The following is a 21190-nucleotide window of genomic DNA, read 5'->3' as shown; positions in this document are numbered from 1 at the left end:
TGGGAGCACGTGGGTGGCTCATTAGGTTCAGCATCATACTCTTGGTTTTGGCTCAGGTCATGATCTCACCATTCATGAGATTAAGCCCTGCATCAGGCTCTGCACTGACGGCACAGAGGATCTTGGGATTCTCTCTCCCTCTCTCTCTCTCTCCCTCTCTCTCTGCTCACACACGCATCTATCTCCAAACAAATAAGTAAACTTAAAAATATATTCATCAGGACGCGTGGGTGGCGCAGTCAGTTAAGCGTCGGACTTCAACTCAGGTCACGATCTCGCGGTCCGTGAGTTCGAGCCCAGCGTCGGGCTCTGGGCTGACAGCTCAGAGCCTGGAACCTGCTTCGGATTCTGTGTCTCCCTCTCTCTCTGCCCCTCCCCCGTTCATGCTCTGTCTCTGTCTCAAAAATAAATAAATGTTAAAAATATGAAAATATGTGTGTGTATATATATATATATATATATTCATCAATGAAATGATGGATAAAGAAAAGGTGGTATGCCCATAAAATGGAATATTATCTATGCTTCAAAAAGGGCTTTTATTTGCTACAGCATGGTTGAACCTGGAGGACATGCGGAATGAAATAAGCCAGACACAGAAGAGCAAATATGACATGATAGAATTTATATGAGCGATCTAAAACAGTAATATTCATAGAAACAGGAGTGGAATGGTGACTGCCAAGCGGGGGGGGAGGGGCAAACTAGACAGCATACAGTTTTGGTTTTACAAAACAAGTAAGTTCTAGAAATCTATTGTACAGTACAGTGTCTATTGGTAACAATACTGTATCAGATACTAAAATTTTTGCTATGTGAATGGGTCTTATGTTATGTATTCTTATTACTACTATTAAAATAACAGAGCAAAACGAAGCTTTTGGGCAGAATGAATAGGGGTACAACACAGATTATAGTGATCATTTCACAGATGTATACTTATTTTCAAACTCACCAAGTTGTATACCTTAATTATTTACAACATTCTGTAAGACCAAAAAAAAAACAAAACAAAAAAAAAAGGCAATACACTAGCAGGAAAATTGCATGAGATTTTTGAATCAAAAAACCTAGAGCTAGGTTCAGATCTTTAATTATGTGGTCATCAGCAAATTACTAGCTTTGTGAAGATTGTATATTTTCTTTTGCAAAAAAGGAAAAGTATTACCTTGCTTATGGTGGTTTTGCTAGAATTAGATTATTATACATATATATTGAATTATTGCAGTGAATACAACCTGGAACAAATTAACAGGTTCTTTCTATCTGCTTTGAGTAAACGTTGCTCCTGCCTATGGCCATATACAGGTGGTAAATCAAAGAGGGCATTGCAAGTTTTCCAATTTTCTTTAGAGGAAGCCTAAATTCAGGCTAACCTATAACAAGCTGATCCACTCAGGTGCCTTTTCTTAAGGTGGTTCATATCTTAGAGAGCATTGGGTATCTTCTTTAGCCATTGCTATCAAGGATCTAAATTATGTATAATTCATATACGGGATCATTAGGTGACAAGATTTTCACACTCAATCCTGTGATTATTATGACTTTTGATTAGTTTATCTCTCTGTATCATGAGAATCATTTCATACTGGTGTATCAGACAGAAGATTTTAGCTGGAAGCTCCCTTTTCCTGGAAAAAAAAAAATAAGTTCTTTATGAAAGAACACCAGCATAGTTACTCGTTGCTCTGGCTGTCAATGGATTTGTTGACTAGAGTATGATATGCAGTCAGATTTGTTTCTGGAATTTTACTCACATAAGAGTTTGGCTCTCTATTGATTAGGAGTTATAGTTTGATGACTACCAAAAAAAAAAATCTCTGTAAGATCAATTCTTGCAGCCTTTTCTTAGTTCAGTGCTTCCATTTAAAAAGGACGCTGCCTCTACCCATTATATGATGTGGCTAAATTACAGTAAAACTTTGAATTGTGAGTCACTTGTTCTGCGAGTGTTCCGCAAGATGAGTAGTACGTGACGCCCAAATGTCACATGATCACGACTGAGTCAATGGTTCTCCTCTCTCTCTCTCTCTCTTTCCCTGTCTCTCTCTGTCTCTGTCTCTCTCCCTTTCTCTCCCTTGCTGGCAGATTGTGGGTGATCATCTCCCATGCTCGGATGCTCGGTCTCAGGCTGTGGTGATGTCTTGACAGAAATCAGTGATTTTTCAGAACATTGGAAGGTGCCCACAACTGGCACTAGTGTATTTTTTGTCACTTCAAAGCGCCTGTGGACAGTCCTTCACTTTTCCATGCAAGAGTAAGCTTAGGATGGTTTGCTTCATTCTAGGTCAGGCTGCCTGCAGATACAGACCCTTTCCTCAGCTGCCTGATTGCCAGTTACATTAAATACGGCACAAGACAAGAGTTTATTAATACTGTACTGTTCTCAACACCTGTGTGAGCATATACAAAGGCCCCCCATGCAGATAAAGACTCTATTGAGACAATAGATAGCAGTGATTCTGTTAGTGATAGTGAAAGTTGTCCTACACAATAACTCTCCTATCTCTTGTCTCCCTCACACCAGCCATGGAGGTTTTCAAAGGTAAGTGCAGGTTATGTTGTTTATTTTTTTTTATATTTTGTATTTTCTTTACTATTTTGTATTTTATGACAGTATTGTGATCTTTTTATAGGAATATTTTTGGGTTGTGAAATGTATCACCTGAGTCCCGATTATTTCTTATGGGGAAATTCACTTTGATATACAAGTGTTTTGGATTACAAGCAGGTTTCCAGAGTGACTTATGCTCACAAACCAAGATTTTACTCTGCTTGGTAAAGCAGCTGATCCCTTTTCATTTGCAGAGTGGGAGGGTCATAAAGTCTATCAATGGCTTCTGCTTTAGACCTGGTCAGAAATAAATAAGAATTTATTCTTTCCAACTTGGAGTACTTTACTATAAGGTAGAGAGTTGTAAGTAGGAGATGGAGATAGAATGCAAAATTGAGAAGGGCACTTGTTGGGATGAGCACTGGGTGTTGTATGTAAGTGATGAATCACAGGACTCTACCCCCCAAAACCAAGAGCACGCTGTATACCTTGTATGTTAGCCAACTTGACAATAAATTACAATAAAAACAAAAAGAGAGATGGCATTCCAGCCAGGCAGAAAGTAAATTGCAATAAATGTTAATATTTTGGTAAAAACAAAACAAAAAAAGAATGCACAATTAGATCTATATTGCTGTGAGTAAGGCAAGGTGAGAATAAATGACAGAAAAGAATAAGGGATGTTTCTGGGTGAAGCGAGCACAAGAAAGGTTCTTGGATGCTAGAACCCAGAACGGTTTTTAAAATTTCGTTTCTGTCTCTCTCACTCTCTCCCCATACCCTCCTCCTTTCCCTCCACACTTATTTATTGACTCTCTACATTGAGTTCGGGGATCGCCAGGCAAATAACATTCAAATAAAAGAACTTGCTTTAACTGAGAAAAACTTCATGCTTGAGATAGTGTATCTTTATTTTCATAAATGCTCAAATTCTTTTGTTTTTCTTTCATTCCTTGTCCTTACTCCCAGATACCATTATTTTATTCCACAATAAGTATATAATTCCAAATATTCCCTGTATGTTCTCAAACTTTTCATAGTTAGCCTTCATGTTATTCATTTACTTTCAGTTTTCTGGGTGACATTTTTTTTTCTGATGTTCATCTCCTAGAAAAAAAAGGCTAGCCACTTTGGTCTCAAGGATGTTCTTAAAGTTTATCTATCCTGAGCAAATCTTACACTTAGTGCTGCAACCAATGCAGAAAAAGCCAATAGAATTCATTTAGCTAAAAATATATTTAATTTAATAAATGAAACATTTTTATTTCCACTAAAACGAATAAAGCCAACACATTGTATATTCAGAATAGGTGAAATGCTCTTATACAATTAAAACTGAGCACTCATTGTTTTAAATTATGTAACATCTATAATATTTGGAAGAAGAAAGGAAATCATGATTTCTATATTGGAGAAATATAAAGGAAAAAGTCAAAGATAAAGTCTAAGGAGGAAAAATGGTGTATTTATATTTACTCATTTTTTTTTTTGTTCAGAAATATAATGTAGAGTTCCCACTGAGCTTTGGAAGTAGTTTGGAGCATTAAAGGAAACTTTAATCACTCATACTGCACCCTCCGGAGAGGTCATTTCTCTTATGTGACTGCACAATAAATGAAGGTGCATATTCTGGACATCTGTGGCCAGCTTGACTTTTTTTTTTTTCCTCCTTCTTTGGCTTGCCCGAGAGGTTTCTGGACAGCATTAGCTATTGTGGATAAAAATGGAATTCTTCAATTCTGTAATATAGAAATATTTTCTCTTGTGATTCTGACCTCTTAGATCTTTCCTTTATTGTTCCAAGCCACAGCCATAGATTTAGTCCTAAGGAAGCCTCCCATTCCCGGTATTAGTAACTATGGGATAAATGGCAGTGTGCTGTGACTTTTTATTCCAACAGGCCACTGTCTCCTTTGTATCATTGTACATTTTTCTCTTAAGAAGTAGTGCAGCTTTGAAGACTCCTGGACGTTCCTTCCCATCAACAGCAGCAGTCAACACACATGGCAATCAAGGAAGCAAGGTTTGCCTATAAAGGTGGCTTTCCTTAGATTCTAATGCAAAATACATAATAGGAGTTCTCTTGATTCAGTTAAAACATCTGTGGTTTCTGTGTATGTCACTATGAGATTTCCTGCTCTCCTAATATATGGTTCTTTCACTGGTAAGAAGAAAACTTCAGAATCTAAAATACTCCCTCTTTAAGTCATTGACCATTGGCGATGGAACAAATATATACATAAATAGAAATAAAGTAAAATACCCCATCTAAGTTTCTTTCACGTTGCCCATCTGCCTCTTTGATGCATCGTGTTCATAATCCATTGTCCTTGGACAAACCACAGAAACTGAGGGCCTCAGATACTCATTCAATAGACGGTGATAATAATAATACATTTGTTTCACATGAAACCACAATGATCAGATGACAAATCCTTGTGTAAAAATGATAATGAGTTGTAACACTTAATGCAACTTTTTATTAACCTTATGAAGATGGGCTCAAACTTTCAATTTTAACTACCTAGGATTATTCCTCTAGATAAGGTTCAAAGCAGACTCTTAGGTTTGGTTAACAATTGCTGGGGTTTTATGCTTAAATTTTTTCCTCTCTTTTCTTCAAAACGTGCAGAAGCCTGTATTTCAATTTTACTCCATTAAAAAAAAAAACATGATAATTAAACCCATGGGTTAACGCCACAGTGGACAAGGAGAGAATAATAAGCTTTTAACAATCCCTGAAGTCTCAAAAGATTACAATCATTATGAATCCAATATTCTTTTCCATAGTCTTTGGGAGGGGGGGTGACAACAAAAACAACAGTGATAACATCAATGACCAGGAAAACAAAATGACATTTTTATATAGTCATTGAAGACTTATTTGAGAAAGCTGTATGCCACTTTCTTGGGAAGTTTCAATTATTTATGAACACAACAAGTGAAGAAAACCTAACCTCTTCTGATAAAAACTATAAAGTTGTCTCAAAAGAAGGGGGATGGTATGTCTTTTGGGGAAAAAAAAAAGAATGTATAGCATGTGTCTAAAAATACCAACACAGTGGAAAGGTAGAAAGAAGGAAGGGAAAGAGACATATTACTTTCAAAACTTGGTAGAAGTTATTTTCCCTTTCTTCATCTTATGACAATAGCCTTCTCCTTTACAACATCTGATACTTATAATTATCTAGTCACTTATAATTAATTGGAGCAATGTGTCCTTTGGCTTCCCCACCAAAGGGCAAACTTCATGAGAGTATGGACTTTGCTTGTATGCTGTACCATAGCTCTGCCACAGTGTGAAATATACAGTTGGAGAATATCCAGTAAATATTTGTTGACTAAATCTCTGAGCGATAGGGTTGTTTGGGAGATCAAAAGAAATATGCATAGGAAAGCCCTTCATAAATAATAAATTAATGATAGCTTGATAACTTTATTTGTATTGTATATGTGAGTAGGGATCAATGAAAAATGAACTAATGCTGCTGCATTAAGGAAATGTTATTTAAATATAAGCAAAACCCTGGTGCAAACATGGGAGCATATATTTCAGGATTTAGAAGGGTATTATGATTTCATGTTTAGCAATACTTTTCTCTTTAAGACTCCACATTCAAAATGTTTATTGCCCAGTGATCTTGTTTTAATTATCTGCATGTTTTTGCCTAATCCCTCAATAGGTTTAGCTATTTTTCCTCTTTTACTTAGTCATCACACAAAAACTTACTGAATGCCTGGAGAGACCAGGATAACTTTTAATGGATTGCTCCTTTTGAAAGGGGAAATAAGACAAGAGGCAAAATTAGAAAATAAATAATTCAGAGCAAACTTAAAGCTGACTTATCTTCCTGATTCAGATACCTATATACACATATCTTATGTGCATACTCATCAGAAAAGTAAAAAAAAATGACTATCTCACAGTCTATCTTGTGTCTATAATATTGGCCCAGAAATATTAATGGCATAGGTTTTTCATAGTAGAAAGCCTTTCACTTGGCTGAATCTCATAGACCATTTGCTTATTTTATCAACATTGTCATCAAAACACCTGGGGACTTATTATGAGAGGGAGAATATGAAATCTGCTTTTAATTTTTCCCTCGACTTCTTGTAAATATTAAAATATGATTATATAGATACTATGGATTGCAATATTTCTCCTTTGCTCTCAGACTAAGGAGCCATTAAATATCAAAATAAAATAGAAACTCATCCTTACGTGGGAACTTTGGTGAAATTTTATATTTTTGGGTTGCCAACCAAGCCAGCTTTGATTTTGCCTTCCAGAGCTAGGAGACCTACTTCAAAGTTTGTTTCTATGCTTATGTTCCACGGTGTTCATTCTTGCCAGTGAGTGGTACCAGAAGCCAGCTGGCAGTGCAAGACCTAGAATATGGCCCTCATCCTCAAAGGATAACAAAAAGGGGAAAAGGAGCTTTGAGTTGTGCAAGCCAACTGGTATCTGGAAGTAGGACTACACTCTGGTTTGGAAGATTAATGTAGAAAGAAAAAAGACCAACATCTTCTCATCCAGTTGCTAAAGGCAACCACAGTATTTTTTTTCTATACTTAGCTTTTTTTTTCACCAAGTTATTTTACAAAGAAAGAACACGTATTAAATAATTAGTCTTCCTAATTTTTATGCATACAAAACTTGGACGAATCACAAAAACATATGAAAAAATAAGTCAAAAAATCCACAAAGAGATTAAATAGATTTTTATTAAGTTCAAATGGGGAAAAAAAACTACTTAATATTTAATGCATCCCCAGGTTGTAAACCTACAAAGGGAAGCAACAGTTATCTCTAGTTGGGAGACAAGGATCAGGAAAGGACATACATGGGGCTCCTAGGATGCTGTCAGTCTTCAATTTCTTGGCCTACATGTTGATTAGATGAATTTTGGAATATAATCCCTGAATAAACTATACATTAATGTTTTATACATTTTTTTTACTGTGCGTAACTTCACATTAGGAAAATTGGTAATTGATTAGTGTATCAATTTGGACTTTTTGTTTAATGAATTAAAAAAAATCACCACTCTTAAAAATTAAAAGAGGTGACATAAAACTCTAGACAGTAAAGGCAATCCATTCAACATGGATGAGTAGTTACATAGAAACCTAGATGGTTGCAGTTATACAGAGCTGTAGACTTTGGGGACTAGAAGAGGAACATATAATACACTCAGAATGATTCTTATGGCTGGTTAACTCCTCCATTCCCAAGTGTCTATTTGAATACAATGATTATTTTTTTTTTGTTTAACTTCCCCCCCCCCCGTTTTATTGAGACACCATTGACATGTAACATTTTATAAGTTGAAGGTGTACAATATAGGATTTGATCTGGATAAATCCATTGATTTACTGAGTTGCTGAGGAGCTGGCTACAAAAGCCTGAAACCTCTGGCAGTGGTTGGGTTTTGACTTTTGCAGATAAGGAGAATGTACTCAGGATTAATAGCATGAGAGAGAGAGAGAGAGAGAGAGAGAGAGTAATGAAGGAAAGAAGGAGAGAGAGAGAGAGAGAGAGAGAGAGAAATGAAAGATGGAAAGAAGGAAGGAAGGAAGGAGGAAGGAAGGAAGGAAGGAAGGAAGGAAGGAAGGAGGAAGGAAGGAAGGAAGGAAGGAAGGAAGGAAGAAAGAATCTTTCTAAATTCAGTCTACCCTCACATTGGACCTTGTGATCTGAGAATCAATCTGCCAATTTACATTTAGAAATGCAGCATTAATATTCCAGTGACTATGCTTCATTCATCTATTGACTCAGTCTAATATGCCTGTGCACATAGACACTTGTATATAATTAAGTTACATATCATGTTCATTTATAGGAAACCCAATGGGCAAGGAGAAATGTGCAACCTTGATGTTAGTAAAGCTTGTGCAAAGCTAAAATTTAATTGATTTCCAATGTGGGGGATCCTGATTTGTGTAACTTAGAGCTATAACTATTCATGATTTGTAGTTACCAATTCATGTGTAAACATTTTATAGAGAATAAGTAATGCTTCATCTATGCCTTCCCAAAGCATAACTGGTGTTACTCATTGACGGTCAGAGAAAGTGAGCCAAAGCAAACAAGTCACTTTTTTCCCAAGGACAAACTAGGATTTGATACCACCAACAATATTGCTAAACAAAATTTGAAATAAACAGACTTAACAATTCATATCTTCCTAGCTGCCTTCTGTTCCACCATTATATACGTCCATTAGATATCCAAACCTCTTTGTTGTTCTTAGTTGTTCAAAGTTTCCTCCAAAATAGTCTCAGTAATTTATTTCAAAACATTAATTTCTCATACTTTTTTTATTCTTTTATCTTATTAGGAAAACTCATTGTCATGTGTAAGCAACCAATAATTCACTTTATCATTGTTCTTGCCTCAGTTTCCATAGTTTCTTGCTATTGGACCTACTATTTTCCTGGCACTTACTCCAACTATCTCACTCCTTACCCCCTTATCACACTTATCTCAGAAAAATTGAAACATGAGAAAGAGAATACAAGGTGTATTACGTTGACCTTCTCTAAATATGGTATATCAGTCTGATGAATCTGATAGGTAGCACAGAACATTCATATCCCTTGATACACTAATAGATACTCTCCAAAATGAAGTGTTTAAACATATGACATAGACCATATGTACAGTGACATATTAAAATAAAAATAGATCAATAAAATTTTCTAGGAGCACCTATTCATATAAAAATCACTTAGGACTCCAGATTTAGGTGGACTACAGTTTAGAAGATATTGGAAAAATTTGATTTATCTTGCCTCTTATGATCATGTTGTTCTATTCCTGGCCATCGAGTTCACTATGATGAGTGTAACTGGTAATGGTAACTGCAACCCTCAATCATTGTTCAGTCCTGGCCCTGGGGTTCCATGGCTCAATGGCAATGCATGGTTTCTTCTGTTGTTCTAACTGTATGTAAACCATGCCTGGCATATTACTGAATGCACAATAGAACTCTAGGTCTCCTTGACAGATTCATTATCCACTTTACGGTGATTTTTGTATCTGATTTTAATATCTACATTCCACACACCCACACATGCACACACATATTTACAAATATAATGGAATTCAAACGACATTCTGGACACAACTTTTTTCACTCTTTATTCCTTTTATGTTTCCAAAAGTGCTTTGAAAGAATTACTTAAGTGATGTTATTGACAAGTGTTTTAAGAATCAGTTAATTATGTAATATCTGAATATATATGTTTCCCAGGATGTTCATAATGTGTCTTCATTTTGGCTTTTAGATTTTAAAATTCTAATATTCTAAATAATCGAGCTTCCACATTAGTGGAATATATAAACTTTGCCTCAGAAACCCTATCAAAGAGGCTTACAGACAGGGTTATAAGAAATTTCCTCTAGACACAATATAAAAGTACAAAAAGGTCAAGATTTCCTGTCCAATTGTGTACAATCTCCACAACTTTGGGCCAAGACAAACTCTTTATTTTTTTGTACTAGCTATAAACTTTAATATAATATAGTACAATATATTATAATACAAACTATAATGTTCATATTGGGTTGTAAACTGATCGAGTATAGTTCCAAAAAAAAATAGTTCCAGAAATATGTGGAGTATTAGCAGCACAGCTGAAAGAATGAGCATGGAGCTTCCTAAAGAGACACATTGAAAGGGCAACAATGACTTGCATGTATTTCCTTAGTATTAGTACTTACTGGGCCTTCTACATCCTTGCACGTAGCCACTTAGTAATTGGTCAGTTGAACTCAAATGTCCCTCTAATTACTTAGACATGAATGTATGTTTTTGGTAGTCTGAAGACGGGATGAAGACACACTCTTCAGAAGGACCCTTTGAAAAGCAAGGGCAATGCATAAAACATAATGCATAAAATATTAATAATTTCTATCTCTTTGGTTATGTTTATTTATTTTTGAGACAGAGAGAGAGGGAGCACGGGGGAGGGGAAGAGAGAGGGGGAGACACAGACTCCGAAGCAGGCTCCGGGCTCTGAGCTGTCTGCACAGAGCCTACCTTGGGGCTCAAAGCCTTAGACTGCAAGATCATGACCTGAGCCAAAAGTTGGGTACTTAACCAACCGAGCCACCCTGGTGCCTGAATAATTTCTATTTCTTTAGCATTTAATACTAGTAATAATACTATTCGTTCCCATAGTGCTTTTTAATTTTCGGAGTGCTATAACTATACAAAGCAGAGATCTAGATCTAGATCTACTTTCTAGATAAAGAACCTGAGAAAAGAACAATTAAGTAACTCAGCTAAGGTAACTCTCATGGTGCCTGTAGGATTTGAAATCAACTACTCTAATCCAAATCCTGAATTTTTACAAAGTGTAAAACCCAACTGACAAAGGCTGAGCACATCACATATGCTTGTGAATTTTTACATTGGAATTGAGAAAGTCAATCTTTTTCAAGTGATGGTTACCGTCAGTGTGAGGTTCAGGAGCAATTGGTTGTTTTTCCTCACTTTGTTGAAAAAACATCAGTTTTGTGATGAAATAATATACAAAGGTAGACAGATGTAGAGGGTCCTGACACTATCGGATATCCTCGTTCCATGAGTTCCTGCATCTCTGTACTTGACCAAGTGGGCTGTTCATGTTTCTTGGATTGCAAGGGCCAACGAATTTCTCCCTTTCCATGAGATGTGTTTGTGTCCTGTGTTATAAAATGTCTTCAGTAATTCGTGTAGTTAGCCTGAAAAGTTCAAGAATTTTGAAACCATCCTCTTCTGTTCAAATTAGGAATCTAGTCTCTGCTGAAAATAGAAAACATATTCCTGATATCTTTCTTTCTGCTTTTCTTTTTTTTTTTTTTTTTTTTTTTAGATGACTTAGTGGTTAGTTGAGCCCTACCCTGGGAGTTATGCACAGGTTGCATTTCCTCATTTTCTGGCAATTTTCACCTACTGATACTTCTCTTCACAGAAAAAATTCAGGTAACCAGTTTCAACTTAAACACTATATGAGTTGGAGCGTTCATAGAAGGGATTTATTACACAATTAAAGATGGCTTTTTTCAAAGTAAAGATCTTTGAATTAAAAGTTAGATCACTTAAGAGTCTGATTTCCTTCAAAATTGATTTATCCAAACCCTATCAAATTTAGAGCATGGGTGGGTGGTGGAAACTGTTAAAACTGGAAGCAGATTATAATACAAAAAAAGAGGAATTTATCTCTTCTTATCGTAAGCCCATGTCACAGTGTTTATCCAGGAATAGACATGACCATCCCAACCCCTCTTCCCAGAATCATGACACTAATTTTAAAAGCTTTTAAGATTCTATAATTCAAACTTGTTTGTCATCTTTCAAATTGTCCCAGGAATTCAAAGAGCGAATTTCGAGAAGTGTCCTTGACTGTGGTTGAAGATATGTGTGTGTGTGTGTGTGTGTGTGTGTGTGTGTGTGTGTGTATATATACACACACACATATATATAGTGTTATTTGAAATATATATTGTTTATATATTGTATATATTGTATTATATATATTGTATATATATGTTGAAATATATATTGTCCTTGACTGTGGTTGAATAATACTATATATATATATATATATATATATATATATATAGTGTTATTTGAAATATATCTTGTTTAAAGTACATGTTTGTGGAAGTTTGCTTCTAGGAGAAGATGCATTTGTTACATTTTTACATGTCATTCCCTTTTTGGTCTGCATGCCATTAAATATACCTGCCCTAGTAAAAGGAAAACTTCAGAGTTTCCTTAAATGCCCACAGGATGGCATCAGAGTTCTCTTCATAAATCCAAAGGTTAGTGCTTTTCTCTGACATTTATGTGCTAGACTCTTAAAGTAGAAAGTTTCAGATCTGAAGATTTGAGTATTCATAACATCTTTATTATGGTTGGTCCTCATATCTCCAATTTGATGCTAATTTTGAGTGTAGTTACATGGGTGAATAATCAGCACAGCGCTAAGAGAAAATATAAAACTTGGCCTGAGCAAGCTTGAATAAATGTGAGGTTTTAAAGCACATACTAAATGTAAGGAGAGGGAAATATAGTTTTCTGATGACAGGGGTAGCAGTAGCTGTCTTGATGATTGGATGTTTAGCAGAGCATATAAATTCAGCCACAGATAGTTGCCAGGAGCGCTTGCATAATTCACATGAAGCAAGTTTGCATCAGAGTAAGTCAGTGCACCCACACTGCTTGTATCAAACTCTACTTACTCTCAAAGAGGCAACATCTAGTGTCTTTAATAGTTCAGGGCAGTACAAACAGAAGTATAAATGGACAGTTGTTTTCTCAGAAAAATCAAAAGCGAAGTTAATCTCAACACACAAGATGTACCCCAGATATAAGAAATAAGGACAAGAAGATTTTTTTCCCCAAATTTCCAGTGGAAACAAAAATGTCTAAGTGTCTGGGTCCCAGGCATCTTGTAGCTATAGTGCAAATCAGATCCCTGACCAGGCATCCAGGTAGCTACTTTTATTTTTCAGAAATACTGCATGATACTAAATGGAGCCTAAATGGGAATCTGTGGGAGTAGGGCTCTCATTTTGGATATTTTGCTGACTGCATGTATGATTTGAGGCAAGCATTCTTAGTGTTTTTTTTTTAAATTTCTAAGCTTAGTAGGTGGAAACACATGGTCTCTAAGACACCTTTAGACCCTCACATTTTATAAGCATATTTCTGTTTTTATTAACATTTTCAAAATTCAATATTTTGATTTAAAACCACATTCTCTTAAATTACATAAATCTGCAAGTAACTTACTTTTTTAGAATTTAGAATTTTTTTTTCTCATGGATGTAATAATACATTTAGGGTTTTTTTTCCTGGTTAAACAGTAAGCACTCCTCAATTTCATGATAAGCTGATAGTTCATAATGAAAACTGTAGTTTAGAAGGTACTATAAAAACTGTTACTTAATATTATTCAGTCACACTTATAAAGGGGACACAGAGTAAAAGGGGGTTCATTTGTAGAAAATTGGAAAGAGCTTCTGACAAAGGGAATTTCAGCAAGGAATGAAGTCTGGAGAAGGACTTCAACTGGGAAGGATAAAATTGAGATGAGGTCTGGAGAAATTTCATTGATAAAGGCTCTAGGGCATAAGCCACATTTTCTGAACAGGAACAGCTCTTGGAGTTTTGGTTTTTCAAGGAAGAAGGAGAAATGAGTTGATTTGCCTAAATTAGATGTTACCCTTCATATATGTAATTGAATTTCTAAACCACATTGCAAAAAAGTATCATGTCACTATTTGCCTAATAATCATATACTTATAAAATAAATTATCCCACACTAAGTAAATAATAAAGATTTGCTAAATAAAATTGAATTCAATTTTATTAAAATTCATTGCACATAAGTGTAAGATATTTCACAAGACTTAACATTGCAAAGATGGTTTAGATCATCTTTGCTTTTAAGCACACTTGTAACACATTAAGCTATATACTACACTGAAAATATTAATAACAAATAATTTTACTGTACATGAGAATAAATTAATTTATATAAGACATTGGAGAATGACAGGATCTAATTTCTAAGTAGGCAATTGGCCATATGGTAGGGGGAGGAAAGTTTAAGAGGAAGATTGATTTGTAAAGCAGGGATATGGGTGAGCATTTAGTGTATTGGAACTATGAGTAATTTTCAAAGTGAGTGATGGTAATAAAAGGAACTGGAAAGGTTGTTCTGATTAAGAAGGGTCTTGTATATTAAGGTGCATAGATTGTTTTGTGTTTCACAGGAAATCATTGGGAAGTTAGATACAAGAACACAAGAACAAGTGAGTACTTAGTGATACAACTCCTTAGCTTACAAGAAAATTTGTGTTGAAATCAGGTTAAACCCTTCTGTGTTTGATTTCTCACTGAGTCATCAGGGCTATGGCAGGCCTAACTTGCCTGCCTTGTGGAGAAAAATATACCATACAGTAAATATTTTATTAAGTTCAGCTAGAGGCATTTTTCCATATTAGACAGAGAAAAGATCAACATGAAGGTTCTCTATTCAATTTCTGTATAATCTCACATGTTCCACATCAGAGCACATCTAGTAATAATATGTTTGTCATATATTAAACTTCTTTCTTTCTATGAACTATCTTGTAGAAGCACTGCAGAACATCCGTGTGCCTCACATCACACAAAATTGAATGGGAATATTCAAAATGTGCATAAATTACCAGAAGAAGTCATTGTATAATAAGAAGAGATAGGAAAGTATCACAAGGAAGAATTCAGGTCATATCAGTGGTGGGTGATGACAACACAGAATTTCAATTACTCCTACATTCATGGTAATAAGAATTGATAAATGACTTAGGAAGGCCAACTATCTATGGAGATAATACAAGGCTATTTCTCTACTTAGTTCAATAGAAAATCAGTAAGATCACTCCTGCCAACAAAGTCAGAGCAAACATGTTAATAGAGAGGGTAGTAAGAACCGTGAGATGATTCCTACTACCTTCTTACACGGTAGTGATGGTGAGAAGATAAAACCAGATACAAAATAGTCTTAATTGCAAAAACAAACAAATAAACAAAAAACAAGCAAACAAAACCAGAACAAACTGACATGCACTTGAAGACTGATATGAGGACTTGTTTGGAAAAAGATTGCATTGGAAAAATCAAGTTTTACAGTTATTCTCCATGTGGCATCTAAAATTTGAATAGTAGTTCTGCAAGATGGTAGCATAGGAAGATCCTGAACTCACCTTTTCCATAGACACACAAAATCCAAGACTACCTATGGATTAAGTCCCTCTGCAAAAGATCTGAAAACTAGATGAACTGCTTATCCGCAATAAAGGATTAAAAGACCCCACCGAGATGGGTAGGAGAGGCAGAGACACAGTCTCACCAAAAATCCCACCCCCAGTGCAGCAACACACAAAAGGGAGGGATCTCACCCATCTGGCGCTTCTCCTGGGGGAGTAAGGTGTTGGTGTCCCACATCGGGCACCCCATCCCTGGGATCCGCACCAGAGAGATGAGCTCCCCAAATGTCTGACTTCGAAAACCAACAGGGCTGACATCTTAAAGTGCTATAGGAAACTGAGATTCCCCTTTTAAAGGGCTCCTGCGTAGTTTTACTCACTCTGAAACCCCGTAAAAAAATAGCAGTGTGAAAAGCACCTAGACTAAATGTGAAGGAGAGTCATTTGCAAATATAAAAGCATCTACTGGATGGGCAGGAAACAGCTAAAAGTCCTCGAAGACAGAGGTGCTGGAAGACACCATTTTTGCACTCTCTACCTACCCTGTTGGTGCAGGTAGGCCATCACAGTAGTGGCACCCTCCTGTAGCCTTGCTAAGAGATGGTGGGGGCCAAGGGGCAAGCAATTGCTGCACTGCCCCATTGCCTTGTTGAAGCTAGAGTGTACAGGCCATCGTGAGACTTCTTAGACCCCTCGCTGGGCCTGGTGAGCACAAGTGGTCAAGGCATTCTCCTGCTCCCAGCCTAAAGTAGCAGGAATGCATAGACAAGGCACTCACCCACTGCCTTTGTGACGTCCGTGAGCATGTCCTGAGCATGCCCTGAGCCTTATACACTTTGCCTGCTTAGCGAAAACCAGTGGTGGTGCACAATTCGTGCAGAAGGTGACTTTTGATTGCGTGGTTTTGGTGGTCAAGAGGACTGGCATTCCAGAACTTCCTAAGAATGGAACAATTTCAAAGACAGCTCTTGGCAGGCCACCACTCTCAGGGCATTACAAAGATAGCAGACTGAAGCACAACTCCAGTCTCCTTGTGAAAATGACCAATTTACTAAGCTTGGAGCTTCAGCCTGAGGGACAGTCTTCAGGTTCCAGACAACTAGAGACTAAAGAGACACTCCCAGGGAAGATAACCAGGTAGACACCATCCTTGTGCACCCCCTTGGCCTTGCTACAACTTGATGAAGGCTCCTGGGAAGGAGCATATACACTTGTGTGGAGCCCAGATTTTTGCAACCATCACTCAGGAAGCATCTCCAGAACTGGTCAGGAGGCCAGCAGGGATTGCCATTGCAGCCTGACAGGAGTGTATAGATTTGCAGACTTTAAAAACTGTTGCCCGAGGGTATGACTTCTTGTTGGCCTGAAAATAGGTGCCAAATGAGACTCTTCTCATGGAATAGTGACAAATCTTGGTACACCCTCAACAGAAACTTATCAATAACAAATTAGGTGATTTAGAAAAGCATAGAGATTTAAGAGATAACCAAGCACTATGGAAATGCTGAATGAGAACCTTTATCACCTCCACAGGCCGCTTCTACAAGACTCAGAGAGGTAGCTGTTTTGCCTGATACATAGAAACAACATAGAGTCAAACAAAATGAGAAAACAGAGAAGCATGTTTTACATGAAACAAGACAAAACCTCAGAAAAAGACCTTGATTAAGAGAGTCAGCTAGAATTCAAAGTAATGCCCGTAAAGACACTCTCTGAACTCAGGAGGAGAATACATGGATGCAGGGAGAACTTCAATAGTGATAGAAAATATAAGAAAGTACTGAAAAGAATTCACAGAGCTGAAGAATATAACCAAACTGAAGATCACACTAAAGAGGTTCAATAGTAGAGCAGGTGAGGCAGAAGAACAAATCAATGAGCTGGAAATCAACAGAACTCTAGGGGAAGCAGCAAAAGCAGTTCCAAGAGGAAAGCTCATTATGATACAGGCCCATTTCCATAAACAGCATAATAAATAAATAATCTGAAAAGATTTATGAGCCCAGGTTATTAACATGCTTACAGCCTAGAAACCTAGGACTTAAAGGTTTTACATATTTTCACCTTTATAATGATTAAGTGAATAAAAAAAATACTATGTCTTATTGTGTCAATTATACTTTAATAAAAAAGAAAATCATATCTTTTTTAATGAGGTATAATTGCCATGCAATATTACATTAGTTTCAGGTCTCTAATATAGTGATTCAACATTTGTATACATTACGAAATTATCAACATAATAAGGCTGGTTACCATCTGTCTCCATATACAATATCATTGACTATGTTCCCAATCAGAAACCTCCCAGCAAACCAGAACCAGATGGCTTCACTGGTGAATTATATCAAACGTTCAAAGACTTAATACCTATCATCAAATGCCTCAAAAAAACTGAAGAGGAAGAGGTGCTCCCAAACTCACTTTACAAGGCCAGCATTACTCTGGTACCAAAATCAGACAGACACAACAAAAAAAAAAAAAAAAAAAAAAAAGGGAAATTACAGGCCAATCTTCCTGATGAACATAGGTGCAAAAATCCTCAACAAAATGTTAGCAGAACGATTTCAAAAACACATTAAAAGGATCATATACCATGATCAAGTGGGATTTATTCCAGGAATGCAAAGATGTTTCAACATCTGCCATCACTGTGACATACTGCATTAACAAAATGAAGATAAAAGTCTACGAAGATCTCGATGCAGAAAACACATTTGACAAAATTTAACATCCGTTTATCAGAAAAACCCTTAACAGAGAATGTACCTCAATATCCTAAAGGCCATAAATTATGAACCCATGGTTAATATGATACTCAGTGATGAAAAGGTGAAAGTTTTTTCCTCTAAAGTCAGGAATAAGACAAGGGTGCCTACTCTCCCCACTATTATTCAACATAGTATTGGAAGTCCTAGCCAGAGCAGCTAGTTAAGAAAATATAAATAGGGGCGCCTGGGTGGCTTGGTCGGTTGAGTGTCCGACATTGGTTCAGGTCATGATCTCACAGTCCGTGAGTTCGAGCCCCGCGTTGGGCTCTGTGCTGACAGCTCAGAGCCTGGAGCCTGTTTCAGATTCTGTGTCTCCCTCTCTCTGTGACCCTCCCCCGTTCATGCTCTGTCTCTCTGTGTCTCAAAAATAAATAAAAACGTTAAAAAAAAAAAAGAAAATATAAATAAAAGACATCCAAATTGGATAAAAAATAAAACTATGACTATTTGCAAATGACATGATACTGTGAATAGAAAACTCTAAAGACTCTACGAAAAAGCTACTAGAACTGGGGCGCCTGGGTGGCTCAGTCGGTTAAGTGTCTGACTTCATCTCTGGTCACAATTTTGCGGTCCGTGAGTTTGAGCCCCACGTCGGGCTCTGTGCTGATGGCTCAGAGCCTGGAGGCTGCTTCCTATTCTGTGTCTCCCTCTCTCTCTGCCCCTCCCCCGTTCATGCTCTGTCTCTCTCTGTCTCAAAAATAAATAAACGTTAAAAAAAAAAGCTGCTAGAACTAATAAATGAATTCAATAAAGTTGCAGCATACAAATTTAATATACAAAAATAATTTGCATTTCTGTACACTAATAACAAACCATCAGAAACAGAAATCAAGGTAAAAATCCCATTTACAATCATATCAAAAATAACAACATTTATAAGAATAAGTCTAACCAAGGATGTGAAAGGCTTATGCACTGGATACTATAAAATATTGATGAAAGTAACTGAAGAAGACACAAATAAATGGAAAGATATTCTGTGCTCATGGACTGGAATAAATAATATTGTCAAAGTGTCCATACTACTCAAAGCAATCTACAGATTCAATTTTAATGGCAGTTTTTACAGAACAGGAACAAATAATTTAAAACTTTGAGTGGAATCAAAAAGATTCTGAATTGCCAAAATAATTCTGAGAAAGAAGGAAAAGCTGGAGATAGTATCCTCCCTGATTTCAAACTATACTACAAAGCTATAGCAATCAATACAGTATGGTATTGACATAAAAACAAACACATAAGTCAAAGGATCAGAATAGAGAGCCAAAAAATAAACCCATACATATGGCCAATTAGTTGATGATAAAGGAGCCAAGATATATACAGTGGGGAAAGGACAGTGTCTTCAATAAATGATGTTGAGAAAACTAAACAACCACATGAAAAAGAATGGAACTGGACCACTATTTTATATCCTATGTAAAAATTAACTCAAAATGAATTAAAGAAGGGGTGCCTGGGTGGCTCAGTCAGTTAAGCGTCTGACTTCAGCCCAGGTCATGATGTCAGTCAGTGAGTTCGAGCTCCGTGTCGGGCTCTGTGCTGACAGCTCAGAGCCTGGAGCCTGCTTTGGATTCTGTGTCTTCCTCTCTCTGCCTCTCCCCCACTCATGCTCTGTCTCTTTCTCTGTCAAAAATAAATAAAAACATTAAAAAAATTAAAAAAAATTAATTAAAGACATGAATGTAAATCTGAAACCATAGAACTCCTAGAGGGATACATAGGCATTAATCTCCTTGACATAGGTCATAGCAATGTCTTTCTGGATCTCATTTCAAAGGCAAGAGCAACAAAAGCAAAAATAAAGTATTGGAACTTAACAAACTAAAAAGCTTCTGCACAGTGAAGGATGCCATCAACAAAATGAAAATGCAACCTACTGATTGGAAAAAAATATTTGCAAATAATATATCCAATAAAGGGTTAATATCCAAAATATATAGAGAACTCATAGAACTCAATAACAACAACAACAATGCCCCCCCCCAAACAATCCAGATAAAAATTAGGCAGAGGATCTGAATAGATACTTTTCCCAAGAAGACATACAGATGGCCAACAATTATATAAAAAGATGTTCACCATTGTCAATCATCAGGAAAATGTAAATCAAAGCCACAATGATATAACAGATATTATATCTGTTGGGATTGCTATTATCAAAAAGACAAGAAATAAAAAGTATTAATGAGGATGTGAAGAAAGGGAGCTCTTGTACACTGTTCATGGGCATGTAAATCGGTGCAGCCACTATAGAAAATATTATAGAGGTTTCTCAAAAAAAATAAAAATAGAACTACCGTGTGACCCAGTAGTTAACTACTATGTATCTATTTGAAAACAACAACAACAATGGTAACTCAAAAAGATATATGCTTTATTGCAGCATTATTTATAATAGACACATTATGGAAACAACATAAGTGCTCATCCATAAATGAATGGATAAAGAATATGTGCTATATATACAATGGAATAAACTACTCTGACATTAAAAAAAAAAAAAGAATGAAATCTGGCCACTTGCAACAACATGAATGGACAGTGAGGCTATCCGGTTAGGCGAAAGAAGTCCGACAGAGCAAAAACAAATATCACATGATTTTGCTTATACATGGACTCTAAAACAAACAAAAACCAAAATCCAAATTCTGAGATGCAAAGAATAGACTGGTGCTCACCAGAAGGGAAGAGTGTTAGGGAGGCAAAATGGGTGAAGGAGATCAAGAAGTATAATCTTCCATCCGTAAAATAAGTAAGTTATGGGGTGCCTGGGTTAGTGGCTCAGTCAGTTAAGTGTCCAACTCTTGATTTTGGCTCAGATCATGATCTCATGGCTCATGAAATTGAGCTCCATATCACGCTCGGCTCTGAGCATGGAGCCTGCTTGGGATTCTCTCCACCTCTCTTTGCCCCTCCTCTACTCATGGCCTGTCTCTCTCTGAAAATAAATAAATATTTTAAATAAATAAGTTGCGGGTATGTAATGTACAGGATGGGGAATACAGTCAATAATATTGTATATTAGTGTATATGGAGACAGGTGGTAACCAGCCCTATTATGGTGATCATTTAGTAATGTATACAAAAGTTGAATCACTATACTAT

The sequence above is a fragment of the Panthera tigris genome, chromosome D4 (assembly GCF_018350195.1).
Source record: "Panthera tigris isolate Pti1 chromosome D4, P.tigris_Pti1_mat1.1, whole genome shotgun sequence".
In the NCBI taxonomy this organism is placed as follows: domain Eukaryota; kingdom Metazoa; phylum Chordata; class Mammalia; order Carnivora; family Felidae; genus Panthera; species Panthera tigris.
This window is presented reverse-complemented; position numbering follows the sequence as displayed.